The following is a 13926-nucleotide window of genomic DNA, read 5'->3' on the forward strand; positions in this document are numbered from 1 at the left end:
AAATTAAAGATTTTTTGCAATCAAGGCTTCATGCCGAACACTTTTGAATGTTTTTTCTATTTCTAGAGCAAGATCAAAAGAATAGTCTTCAGATTTGTTGGAACGAATCGATTTTTTTTTTGTATGAGCCGTAGCGCTTGATCCATTATGCGATTTCAGGTTGGCCAAATATCGTATCGCCAGTACAAAAATGCTTATCGCATACCCTTACGCAGGCTAGCAGCAGAACGTTCAGTTGTTTTAGAGCAGTGCGTTGTGTCGCGCGCGCCCGCCAGCATTCTCGGCTTAATCATCGAAGTCTCTCTACGCTTCTGGGATGGGATGGGATGCTGCCCGGCACGACTTGTCAGTTTGACTGAGGACTTGAACTCTACGGCTGCGGCGATCAAACTGAACTCTATGATATGCGGGAAGGAACGGCGCACGGTGCTGGAAATTGGATAACGTGCGACACCGAAACCATCGACATCGACGACGACGACAGTGACTGTGAGGGAGATTGCTCTGGTTGATGATTCCAATCGTGACTGTCGTCGCGGATAGACGTGTTTCTGGGCTCGGATTGCAGTTTTTCGAATTTGTATCGGAACAGTGTGTTTGGCAGGTGGAAAATCCTGTACACAAATGTTGCAAAACAATTCGGCGCGAGTGTTAGCTGTACGTTAAATGGTAAATGCTGAAGAAGGTTAAGGGATTCTTTGTGATTGCTGTAATAGGTCTCTAGGAGGCTAGACTACGTAAAACAAAGCTCCATCATAAGAATAAAAAAAAACGTATTCACTTAAGTTAACAAGTTAAGTGAAAAAGTGTTCAGTGAAACAAATCAGAATCATACAGAAAAAAATCTGGTTGTTGGTTTAACAACGAGGAGTTAACAATATTAGTGACCATTATTTTGTTCGCAAAAATAATAAAACAAGTGCATCTGAGAAACATAAAATAAATTGAACGTGTAACAACAGCGTAAATTATTAAAAAAAGAGTTTCCAAAGGTAGCGGTTTTTCAGGATTATTGTTAGCAGGCATCAGCCTGCAGAACTTTAACAAAATTTTCACGGACGGAAATAAGGTAAGTGAAATGATAGCAATGTACAAGAGCAATAGTGACCGCCGTCGGCTAAACTGAGAGTGAAGTGAGATAACAGAGACAGTTAGACAAAGGACAACATGAGTTATGAAATTTTACAACACTAAAGACCCTAAAAGGATCAAAGTTTTGTTAAATATTCTCGTCGGCTACGCAGTAATACTACGTTAACGTATATACTACTCAGGGGACTATTTCCGTGTAAAATAACGTCGGACAAATAGCCAAATCGTTGTAGATCTGGTTGAGATTGGACTGTAGGGATTAAACCTACTACAGTCGATTATCATCAAGAAGAAACAAACAATTTTGCCAAAGCTGTAATTGATTGTAGCAAATACGCATAAAAACGAGATTTATTTCAAGTTGTTGATTATATAAAAACAGATTAGCCCGCAGTTCTTATGGGAAGAGTAGCCAAATAATATGTGACTGCCTACAATAATCATGCTGACATGATAAGTTCGAATCCCTGTGAAACCGTTTAAGCAAGGTTACGACGAATCGATATATATCGCGAATGTAAACAGGCAAATAAACAATTTGACTTCGTATTTCAAAGTATGCCTTTCCACATAACAGGTCCGTGTTTGCATTGGTTCACATCGGTGGAGGACCGGTGCATACACGGGGCTGTCATTTCCATAAAAGAATTGTCAAAGTGCTTCAAGATCACCTGATTAAAAACATCTCGTGGAAAGGCCTATAGAAGTGCGACATCGGACAAAATGTCGAAAGATAACGTCGAAACCCAGAACGTCGAAAGCAGTAATTTTCCTAGCTAAGGTGTTTGAATATCTAGCGTTACTAAGGAAAAAAATGTAAAATATTTTCATCACAGTATGCAAGGAATAAATTTTCATAAAAATGTCAAATTTACATCCATTTCTGACGGGAAAAAAGTAGTGCAGCACATTGTGAAGCAAGTTAAAGCTTAAGATAGGTTTGTTGATTGCATTAGATGTGACAAAGATGATAAGTACGATAATGAGGATATATTCAAAGTAGTAAGGTTGCTTTCAAATGACATATAATTAATTTTGTAGGTGATCAAACTAGTCAACCATGATTTTTGAATTCTTTGTGCTTTGAAAATTTACTCATTCTTTTGTCGAATAGGTACCGTAAAATGGGCTATCAGGTAATGCGATATGACATAACTTGTGATAATTGAAAACGGATAATAGCTCTCTTGGCTGTTCATACATGTGGGTACGGGAATGATCAACTTCTCCCCACTGATCAACTACACCCTGAATTACGGTACAATAAAATCAATTGATTGGTATTATAAACACCAAATAGGAAGAAAATATAAGCATCAATTACAGTCGGCTCTCCACATCTCAATGTCCTATACCTCGATATCTCTCCTTAAGTCGATGATTTCTTACGCCCCTTCATTCTGCATACAATTTCTCTCTCCACATCTCGATATCCTCCTTATCTCAATAACTACGTATCTCGATGTATTCTTGTTAATCTTTCGTTCCCAGTTTTCTCTCTGTATGTCAATAAAACCAATATCAAAGGTTACTAGACCCAATTTTTGAGGTTCAAAAATTTAGGATCGAGCAATGACGTCTGATTGTTTATTATTTACTTGGTAACGGAGTGTTTTTCAATCTAGTATTCAGTAATAATTTGTTCTTTGTCTCGATCTCTTCCTATCTCGATGGTCCCTTAGATATAAACATGAGGAGATGCGACTATATAAGTACAAGAAAACAGAATCTAGTACAAATGTCATTTGATTCCAACTAGGGCTTACTAATGCTTTTATCTTAAAAACATGCCCCCTTCCAACGTTTGACTAAAATTTGCACTTTGATGTGAGATTCCAATAATTGCTAATGATCTGGAAATTGAATAAAAATTCTAATTTTGGCTAGTTTTTATATACCTTCCAAGACCAGCCAAAAACTACGGTACCACGGCAATAAAATTTTGACTAAATAGATTTATCACTGCTCTTACTGTTCAAACCATATTTTAATATCGTCAAGTCACTAGTCATCGTGCGGCCTCCATTCACCGTGCACACATACAGGTTCCTACAAAATATTCATACAATTTTCACAAATTATTGTTTTGTTGGCAAAATTAGATAAAACTGATGAAATGAAGTAGCTCTTGTCACAACGCACTTTGAAAAATTTTGTTTGTGTAGTCAAAATTAAGTAAATTCTGTTCCCTAATGAGATTTTTCAACACTTTTAGTAGAAAAGTCAAAAAATCACATCTGCATTTCAACGTTAGATTATGCAATTTTCAAAAATTTCATCAAGTTTTAACTGTCGATACTACATGTTAGATGTATTTCATCGTATGAACCTAGAGATTTTAAGTCAAAAAACATTTTTATTGTGATTCAGTCGAAACACAAATGCACGGTGAATGGACCCTATTTAATGTGTATGGTTCCTTTCACCGTGCATTAGTGTAAAAGGCATGAAATTATTATGTTATTTTGGATTTACTGGTAGGTCATGATTAAACTGCTTCATATTTAGCTTTTGAGCAAAAATGAAGTGGTTTGGACAATACAGTTTACCTCCTATGACGATTTTAATTGAAAAATTTAGTGTTTTTTCAACTTTCTTTGGCTTTTTTGTAAATTGAGATTTAAATACCCTTAAAAATGAGTGCACGCACTACTAGAAACATAATTGCTTCATCAACAATGTTCTTTTTTTTTCAATATGAGAAATAAAATCATAATGAAATTAAGACGCACGGTAAGTACACTGGTGTGCACGGTGAATGGTCACATAGAACGGTACGAGGCGACCTTAACATGACATTTATAAACACAATTTTTGAGTATATTTTTGTAATGTATCACTAATTTTGGATTTTTCCATGAATTATAGTATAATTGCACGCTTCGTAGTGGTTTTCTAGTTCGCTTTAATTTGTTTGGAAAAAATATATAATATTGTGTAGATTTTGTTTAAATTCACGGTGAATGGTAGCTTAACGGTATTTTAATTTGACTATATTTTTATTGATTTTCTTCATATTTCATATTTATCGGATAGGTCAACATTCTGTTAGACATCCTGAACAGTGGATTACAACAGAGTTGTAACAGATTTTGTTACTCAGTTAGCGAATTTTTTCTAACAAAATATGTTATTATTTTGGCTGGTAAGTAGTTAAAATAACAAAAATTAAAACACGATTTCCTCTACACTAAACCAAATTGAAACAAAATTTGTTATAATTAAAAAAAAAATGTAACTCATTATGATTCAAAATAAACAAAAATATAACTCATTTTACTTGTTTTTATTTATGAATCGTGGTTCACGGCTAACCAGCCGAGTGGAAGTTTAACAACTTCCAACATTACAAGCTAAACATTACATATAATTTGCAATTGGATTAGATGGACAAATTGATGTGAAGATTTGCGAAAAAATTACACGTTACAGTTCATTTTGTTATTTTCCATAACTGAATTATAACAAAATATGTTATATTCTCCGCTCACAGGTTTTTAATAGCAAATCATGTATTAATTTAGTTGTAAATTGAAACAAATTTGAAACAACTTTTGTTATTATAATCGATTTCGTTTAAATTGTATTGTAATTTCCTTCATCAACTCTAAGTGCTTCTAACAAAAATGAAACAAAATTTGTCATTTGTAACAAATCTAGATATAATTGTGATATAATTTTGTTGTTATTCACTGGTCGGGATTGGCATATTTTTTTCTTTTCGACGTATTTTCATATTTTATCCTTTCGACGTTTTTGGATTCAATGTTTTCATATTCGACGTTATGTCTTTCAACGTTTTGTCCTTTCGATTTTTTGGCATAAAAGGTCTTGGCAAATTCATATTTTGCATTTCGACATTTTGTCACCCAACCGTACATGTAGTAAATCATAGGAGCACTGTTTTTTAGTTTATTTAAATCATTTTGTAAAATCTTATTTTATTTATTATTCAATATTTGGTTAAGTATATGTCTTATTTAACTAGATTTGTCTATGAAATGGAGAAATATTGATATTGTGATTTTGGTCAATAGCTGCAAATTACTCAATTTTTCAGGAGTTCATGTGATTTAATCTGTTTCTCCACTATGGAAAAATGAAGCATTTCACACAGCTATTGAGTACTCAATTTTTGTTCACAATAATCACAATTCTGACAACTGTGACTTTGAGAATTTCTTTGATTATAAAAACGCTAATTATGACGGAATTAAACAAAAATTAAATAGAATAGATTGGCAATCCGTTTTGAAAAACCAGGGAGATTTAGAAATCACAGTGACGGATTTTTATTCAATTTTGTCGGAAATTATTCAAATGGAAGTTCCTTTATTGCGAAGACGTCGTAGAAATGGGTCGAAAAACCCTGTTTGGATTAATAAGCAAATAACTAATTTAAAAAATCGTAAGCAAAAGGCTCATAAGACTTACAGGCAACAAAAATCTCGAGAAAGTTTAGAAAATTATTTGTATATTGTCAACCAACTTAATCAAGCAATATCCGCTGCGCTTGAAGAGTACAACACAAAAATAGAAAATGATTTAAAATCTTGCCCTAGGAATTTCTTCAATTATGCTAAATCGAAGATGAAGTCTAACAATTTTCCATCTAAAATGACATTGGATGATAGAGCAGCTGATAATCCAGATGGTATGTGCAATCTTTTTGCTACTTTTTTCCAAGAGACTTTTACTAGCTTTTCGGATGAAGATCGTGACTTTGAATATTTTTCTAGTTTTTCTGATTTTACAAGCGATATCGGTGTAAGTCAAATACTTTTACAGGACATTTTAACAGGACTGAAGAATTTAGATTCCACCAAAGGATCAGGGCCAGATGGAATCCCACCTATTTTACTGAAAAACTTAGCTAATGAATTTACAGCACCATTATTTTGGCTATTCAACAAGTCACTTGAAATGAGCAGATTTCCAAAAGAATGGAAAAGATCGTATCTCATACCCATTTACAAGTCTGGTAGAAAATCTGATGTTCGAAATTATCGTGGAATTGCTATTGTTTCATCCATTCCAAAACTATTTGAATCAATTATAAATAAAAATGTGTTCAGCCAAATAAAACATAGAATAACGAATACACAACACGGTTTCTAAAAAGTTTCTATATCGTTCTACTACAACAAACCTTTTGGAATTTGTAAATTACACTTTGAATGCAATGGATAGAGGTAACTACGTCGAAGCACTTTAAACCGATTTCAGTAAGGCATTTGGCATTGCGGCTATTCGGCCTCAATGGAAGTTGATCCTCAATATCAGCTTCTATATTCGAATAGCCTAGATAGCCGTGTAGTGCCGGTAGCCGATTGCAACAAGGCTAGAAATAACACTACGGATTGCCTGTTCCGGTGGTATAAGTCCATCATAAAGGTGGCCTCTAATTCATGGTGTCATGCGGCTCAAAGCATACCGTGCCTAGGAATGAATGGTTAGGGGGGTCAAAAGAAACCTAACCGTGAACGGTGCCTGTGGAGTACCAGGGCACCCTCCACAGTATTGTGCCCTTACTGTGCTACCCGGAGCAATGGCGCAGTTGACCTTGTACTTCTCCGAAATAATCGGCTACTCATATTTAGCCTCAAATCAGAGGCTTGATACGAGTGGGAGCATGTTAATGTAATATGAATCGAATCAAAATTATCCAGGTGAACCTTCATCATGCAAAGGGCGCATCAGCAGTGCTCAGCAGAAGGTTCACCAAGGAAAATATCAATGTGGGACTAATTCAAGAGCCCTGGGTAAATAATGGAAGGGTACTTGGTTGCCCTTCGAGCAGTTGTAGAGTTTTGTACGACGAAACTCAGTCCAAACCACGGACGGCTATTCTTGTAAATAGGGACACAAAATTTGTCCCAATCACAGAATTTATCCGTAGAGACATTGTTGCGATCAAAGTAGAGGTGCCAACTATCCGTGGGAAAACGGAGGTATGTATTGCTTCTGCTTACTTTCCTGGAGATGTTGAAGATGTGCCTCCATGCTCTGTCGTTCATTTTGTCAACTACTGTAAGAAAATTAATGCCCAATTTATAATAGGGTGCGATGCAAATGCCCATCATACAATTTGGAGCAGCACCGATATTAATAAAAGAGGAGAAGATCTTTTAAACTACATGTCGTCTAACAACATAGACATATGTAATAGAGGTGATTCTCCTACTTTTGTAAACTCTATCCGACAAGAGGTTCTTGATCTCACGATCTGTAGCGACTTGTTATCGGAGAAGATTGTGAACTGGCATGTTTCTGATGAAGAATCATTGTCAGATCATAAACAAATCCGGTTCGATTTTAAAGCTGGATCAGAAATAACAGAAAGCTATAGAAACCCGAAGAAAACCAATTGGGATCTCTATCGTTTTCATTTAACGAATAAGAATTCGTATAACGGTGAACAGTTCACGACTGTTTCACAACTGGAAAATGCCATGTTAATTATTTTTGTTGTAGAAAAAAAAACAACATTTTTAATAATATATTTTTTCCGTTCTCTGAATTAAATAGAATGGCTTCATAATCATCCCTTTTTTTAAAAAGTTCAAAATGTAATATTCAGCTTTGAGTGAAAATCTATCACAAAATCAAAGAAAGATTCTGAAACAGAAGTAAACTTGATTTTTTTTTTGTAATATTACACTTTTATGCAAAAGTTTGGGTTCATCCTTTAAAAAACATATAAAATTATTCTGTCCATATCTCTGTGATAACACGTCCAATTGAAACTCTCTATAGATATTTTCGGAAATCACAATATCAATCTTTCTCCAGGTGTTCAATATTCAATTAGTTATCAGTTTTTCGTTGACAAATGTAGTTAAAATAAGACCTAGCCAAATATTCAAGAATTAACCCAATGAGGTGTTTAAAAATGATTCGAACAAACAAAAGAAACAGTGTTCCTATGATTTACCAGATGTTCATTTGAATGATATAAGGATTTCGTATCTATCGACTAATACGTTGAAATCACATATTTCATAATTTAGTCAGCACCTGTTTATCCTTTGGTGCACCTCGAATAGTACTTTTAGCCTACTTGATAACAGAATTATAAGTGAAGCAAAGTGATAGCAATCTAAAAATATGATAAAATGACATAAAAATAGAACAAATACAAATAAATATTATTTTATTAAAACAAGCTGTAAGAAAAATATATATGAGCTAGAGAACTGTTGAGAAAATATTGAAATTGAAATTCAAAAATTATGGACAGATCTTATGACCTTTATTATAAAATTTGGCTTTATTTTGCGTTGTCTGCTAAATATACTCCCAAAATTGTAAAAAAAAGACGCTTACGTTAATGCTTCCATGGGGCGATTAGACCACGCAACGCAACGCCAGGAAAGATTTCTGGGCAGCAGCGGGAATTTAACCCAGACTTTTTAGCATGATGCGCTAAATGCCTGATGATACTAACCGCATAACCACGATGCCCGCAAAAAGAATCATATCGTCTATAAATTTAAGATACACTAGGTACACCTTAGTAGACAGTTCCCTATAATAGCACTATTTTTATGGAAGTTTGACTTTTGTTTAACTATTAAGTGTAGAAGCTAGTTAACATTGATTACATCATCATAATTATCGATAAAAGCAGTTTTTCTGCTCAAAAAATTATTCAATGGAAACGTGTTCAATGTGGTTTGGTTGGAGAATACAATACAGTGACCACATTTTCATGTAAAGTTTGTTGATTTTTTGCGGAAAAACTGCTTTTAAAAAATCTCAAACTAATGCCGGATTGAAAAAAAAAAATGTCAAGACTTTCCCGTCTGCTGACTGATTAACAATTTAATTAACTGATGGTTGATATTACTTTATAAGTTATTAGAGGGCTTCGTGGTTGTGCGATTAGTGTAGTCAGGTAGTTAATTGCGTCCTGTCACAAGGTGTAGGTTCGATTCCCGCTTCATTATTGTAACTTTTCGTCAGGAATGTATCTCTTTCGTATCTTGTCCGTTGTCCAGTATTAAGTTACAGTCTGTGCAGCTAAATGGTGGAAAACTGTGCCCGTGTCTTTAAAAATATGATTTTTATTTGAGCTTCACCTGCGCCTTGAAGCTAGTGCTACTAGAGGTACAGAAATAAGATAAAGCGCCACTATATGTTCTTATAGTAACTCAAGCGATATTAACCAAGATGAAAAGCTTTTAGATGATGTAAACTCAATAATGCTGGCCTAATCATTCAATGTTTTATAATATTTGTGCGTGGATGATCGGCTATTTTTATACCAACCCTAGATGAAATTCTTTGCTGTCGGCATATGAATGAACTACAATTCAGATTATTTTTCATCCTTTAAAATACTGCAATTTACAAAAGTGAAATAATGATCGTGAATATTTCAATTCAATATTTTTAATGCAAGCTATCATTTGTACGGACCTGTTAAAAATGCTAAAAAATCTAAAAGAGTGTAATACCGATATCAGGGAATTATGAGAAAATTGAGAGTATCTCTCACTTATCGCTCTCTGATTGCAATCATGATCCGCAGCTCATAATGAGAGTATGTTTATCATCTTCTGCGGCAGCTTTGATAAGATCGGAATCGGAGGGATAACAGCTGGGCTGGGAATGGTAATAGTAGTAGGCCTGAATTTCGCGAAAATCACGTGGCTTTCTCACTACAGTAGTTTAAAATCGTGAATCTCATCAAGTAGCCTATGTTGGGTATTGCTGTTTGCATTTGAGATGCAAATGTTGAGTAAGCGTCCTCCAAATGCGGTAACACAAAATAATCAAAGGACACCTAGCAACGATTACATAAATCACCGCCGCTCTAGCAAGAAAAATCTATCTTTGACATCGCATTTCTTGTGAAAAATCTTACCGTTTAGTGTTCCCGCATTTGATATTTGCATTTCAAACGCACACAGCAATACATGAGTTTTCTAAATCAGTAGTGTCATTGAAGGTTATAAATGCGGGAAATGCTGCGGGAAATAGAACCTTTTCTACAGTAGTTTTGGGTTGCCCTTAGCAACGAGTGTTTTGCTATTTTCAAGGCATTTTGCCTACAGCAGCGATAGGCATGAGTTTCACTGGCCTCGATGACTGTGATTCGCTACGCTTGCCTACTGTAGTGTAAATCTCAGAACTATTCCCAACTCTGGATAACAGTGCATGATAGATCCCATCTAATTAGGCTGCAAACCTGGGGGATAGTATTGCTATTGGTAAATAATCGAGAAAAATGAGTTTTATCAGCGCTCTCTCTTCGAGGCTCTCGTTCATTGTTGTTATTTATCGAGCTTGTAACAACTTGCAAAACATTGCTAGGGTAAGTGATCCATTAGTTGTGTGTGTCTATAGTTGCGGTAGTGCCATTTACACTGATTCAATTGAATGAGCAGCAAATCCGACACCGCCAATCGACGTATTGGCTTATTGATACACAAAATAGATGAAAACATCGTTCAAATTGTTCCAAATTTATTTAAATACCACCAAAACTACTAAAACTTTTCTCACTTGTACCAATAGTTGCGGTAAAGTGTTCCTATATTGGACGATCCCATAAGAAAACAACGGATACCGCAACTATAGAAACACAAATTAAAAATGTACCTCATCTAGAAGAACAGTGTACCAATAGAGAAGGTATTATTTTTCACTGACATGCCGATGGTTACTGCGATAAAATCAAGTTTATCATTAAGTGAATGGTCGTTACTTCCCGTTACAATAATAATATGTACATTCTTTGCGCTACTTGAATTTTGAGGGCTCAAATGAAGTTGAACCGTGCTAAGTACCTCCACTGTTGGAACATTTACCCTTTGGCTGATCATGAACTGATGCAGATGAGATATTGTTCTTCGCATGCTTTGATCTTGCTTCGAAATCAAATAAGATCGAATGCTGCAAAGTGTGACCGATATTTTTTTTTTTGTCCATTGTTACTTTGTGCTAAGCTGGCTATCTAACAAAAAAGTTGCAAAACACAAAGGTTGCTTCGTGACATGGCGCATTTAATTTAAAAAAATAGATCTTTGGTTCCAATATATTGGAAATTGTTCCTCTTGCGCTCATTTGTTGTGTAGGGTAACAGTCGTATTTTTGACCCCCTAAGGAAGCGATTTTAGTTTTGTGTCCCAATTAATCAATTGCATAGCGTAACCAAGTTAAAGAACATGTCAAAATGTAGAGAAAAACTACCTCTACGAGATAAAAATGCCCAAAGGGTCATGTAGGATCCAAAAACGTCGAAAATAATTGAATTGTGAAGCACTGTTTTTTCATTATTTTGGACACACCAATACATTTTGGACCCTCAAAGTATTTATTTTGGACCCCCGGCATTTTTTATCGTTTGGCGACAAAGTCCATGACACTGGATGTATAATATGTTTGCCCATAGTCTAATCAATCGATCGACAATGGAAAACCGAACATATTTTTCGCTTTTTGTTCAGAAATTTGAAAAAGGTTTTGTTTACATTTGAAAAATTTCTGACGGCTTCAATTTCTGTGTGTAACGTGTTGTAACGGTTGCATGGATGAACCGATTAAATTAAATTAATTTTAGATAAAATAAACACATTTTCTTGGGACAAACGGTTGATGCAAGTGCGGAATAGTCCTATCATTCCAAATGGCATGCAAATTGAGTTGGTCTTTCGATTTAAACTTGGAAATTTGCAGGAAAATGGCCAAGGGGGTCCAAAATATATAGGGGTCCAAAATATATTGGTTACCCTATATAATTCAATTGCGTTCAATTAATCTTAAAACTTGATATCATAACAAGCATAACTGTTTAAGTATACATTATGATCTTAGCTCATTTTCGGCAGGATTTTAGTTATTGAAGGTTTAGTTGCTTGAAGGTGTCTGGGTTCAGTTATTGGTCGGTCCAAGATCTTTTCGTAATTGAAATTTTCTTGACTTTCCTGGACATAGTACGATACGAAAGCGAAAATAGCACCTTTTCCACAAAGATTTCAATCATCATGTTTTGAATATATTTTTCTTTTTGTTTTTATTTACATTACGTTCCTACTGTGAGAGAGCCTGTTTCTCAGCTTAGTGTTCAATAAGCGCTTCCACAGTTATTGAGGCAGAGCTTTCTTAGCCACATAGATCATTTTTGTAATCGTAAATCGTATGGCAGGTACGATGATACTAAATACCCAGGAAAGCCAAAGAAAATTTTAAATTACGGAAAGATCCTGGACCGACTGGAAATTGAACCCAGACACCTTCAGCATGGCTTTGATTTGTAGCCACGGATATTACCACTAACAACAGTACCAGTAACACTACAGTAACTGTAACACTACAAACATTTGTTCCTACAAGTTTTCTAAAAAAATATAAAAATGTACAAACTTGTTATGAAATACAATGAAACTGAATCTGATTATCTGGCAACAGTATTCTCAATTAGAAAGAATAATATTAATAGAAAAATGTTAGAAAGATAATATCAATAAATTTTAACAAGAAACTAGACTTTTCATAGTTTCACCATTAGCATTGAATGTTTTAAAAGAATTTGAGCAATTTACTTGAATGTGTATTCGTGGCATTCAATCATACCTAGGTATTAGTTTCTCTACTTTCATGTATACGAAAAAATCTAGGTGATCCCATAATTATAAAAAAAACAGTATGTATGTCAATAACGATCAGTGAAATTATACCACGCATTAACCATTCAACCTACTTACCGCTCAAACAATTGCCAAAAGGCCTTCTCCTAAATTTCCCTATTCAATCAAGCACTTATGCTGTCGTGGCGCGAAAATTGACCACGCCAAAATATTTGTACGTCTGCCACCCTGCTCCCGCCATCATCCCGGATGGATCAAGTCCAGACACGAGACGCACAACCGGGGCCAAAACGCGAGAATGCTAGCCTAAAACAAAATATCCAACCAAACGTTTATTAAATTAGATCTCATTGAATTGAATTAAGTTAATAATTTAAATTCATCTGCATATGTATCAGCGTCATCGCACCCGTCATCGAGTGTCGCTTGGCGTTATGACGATCCGGAGCACTCCCTCCCTAAGTGTTCTGAAAAATTGAGACCAACTTGGCAACCAGCATCACCATCATCGTCACATTTCATAGGCTGCTCCGCACCGGAGATCGTGCAAAATTTGCCCCAACAAAGATCCGAGGCATCACATCGCTGCAATGCACTATGCGCATTGCAAGTGGCCAAAAAAACTACAAACTATGTTTATTCCTCGAAAACGGATTTTTGCTTACACCCGACGTTTCGGACACATGTATTGTGCCTTTTTTACATGTGTCCGAAACGACGGATGTAAGCAAAAATCCGTTTTTGAGTTTTATTGGAGACTGAAAGCCATAACCTCAAACATCAACATAACAGTCGTACCTTCAAGGAAATATGCTTATTCCTATAGCTTTCTATGGTTCGCCATTCCACGGTAAATACATCAAATAAAGAGCTTTTGGTTTATGTGCGAATATTATTAGTTGAGTTTTGGAAGCATTAGGACAAATCTTCCATTTTTACAAGTATGAAGAAACAATATCCAAACTTGTTTGCAATCGACTACAGATGACACGCAAACTTCGTCCTTTGGCGGAGAGGCCTGTGTCATCCGCAAACAAAGATTTTTGACATTCCTGAGGTAACTGAGGTAAGTCAGATGTGAAAATATTATATAATATTGGTTCCAAAATGCTGCCTTGGGGATTACCAGCTCTTACAGAAAGTTTTTCAGACCTGCAGTTCTGATAATTAACCTGAAGTGTACGATTTGACAGATAACTTTGAATGATTCTACCCCATTACCCCGAATGCCATTTCCCAG

At 35.3% G+C, this 13926-nt stretch overlaps 1 protein-coding gene across 1 annotated transcript in view; it reads left to right on the plus strand.

The window, feature by feature from the left end:
• The first annotated feature begins 309 nt into the window (after positions 1-309).
• Positions 310-13926, plus strand: part of LOC5566721 (homeobox protein aristaless) — a 115614-nt gene continuing 101997 nt past the window's right edge. Inside the window, exon 1 of the mRNA XM_021845101.1 lies at positions 310-1069. The gene's annotated coding sequence lies outside the window, so the exon portion shown is untranslated. The remainder of the gene's footprint in view (positions 1070-13926) is intronic.

Source organism: Aedes aegypti, chromosome 2 (genome assembly GCF_002204515.2).
Source record: "Aedes aegypti strain LVP_AGWG chromosome 2, AaegL5.0 Primary Assembly, whole genome shotgun sequence".
Taxonomy (NCBI): Eukaryota; Metazoa; Arthropoda; class Insecta; order Diptera; family Culicidae; genus Aedes; species Aedes aegypti.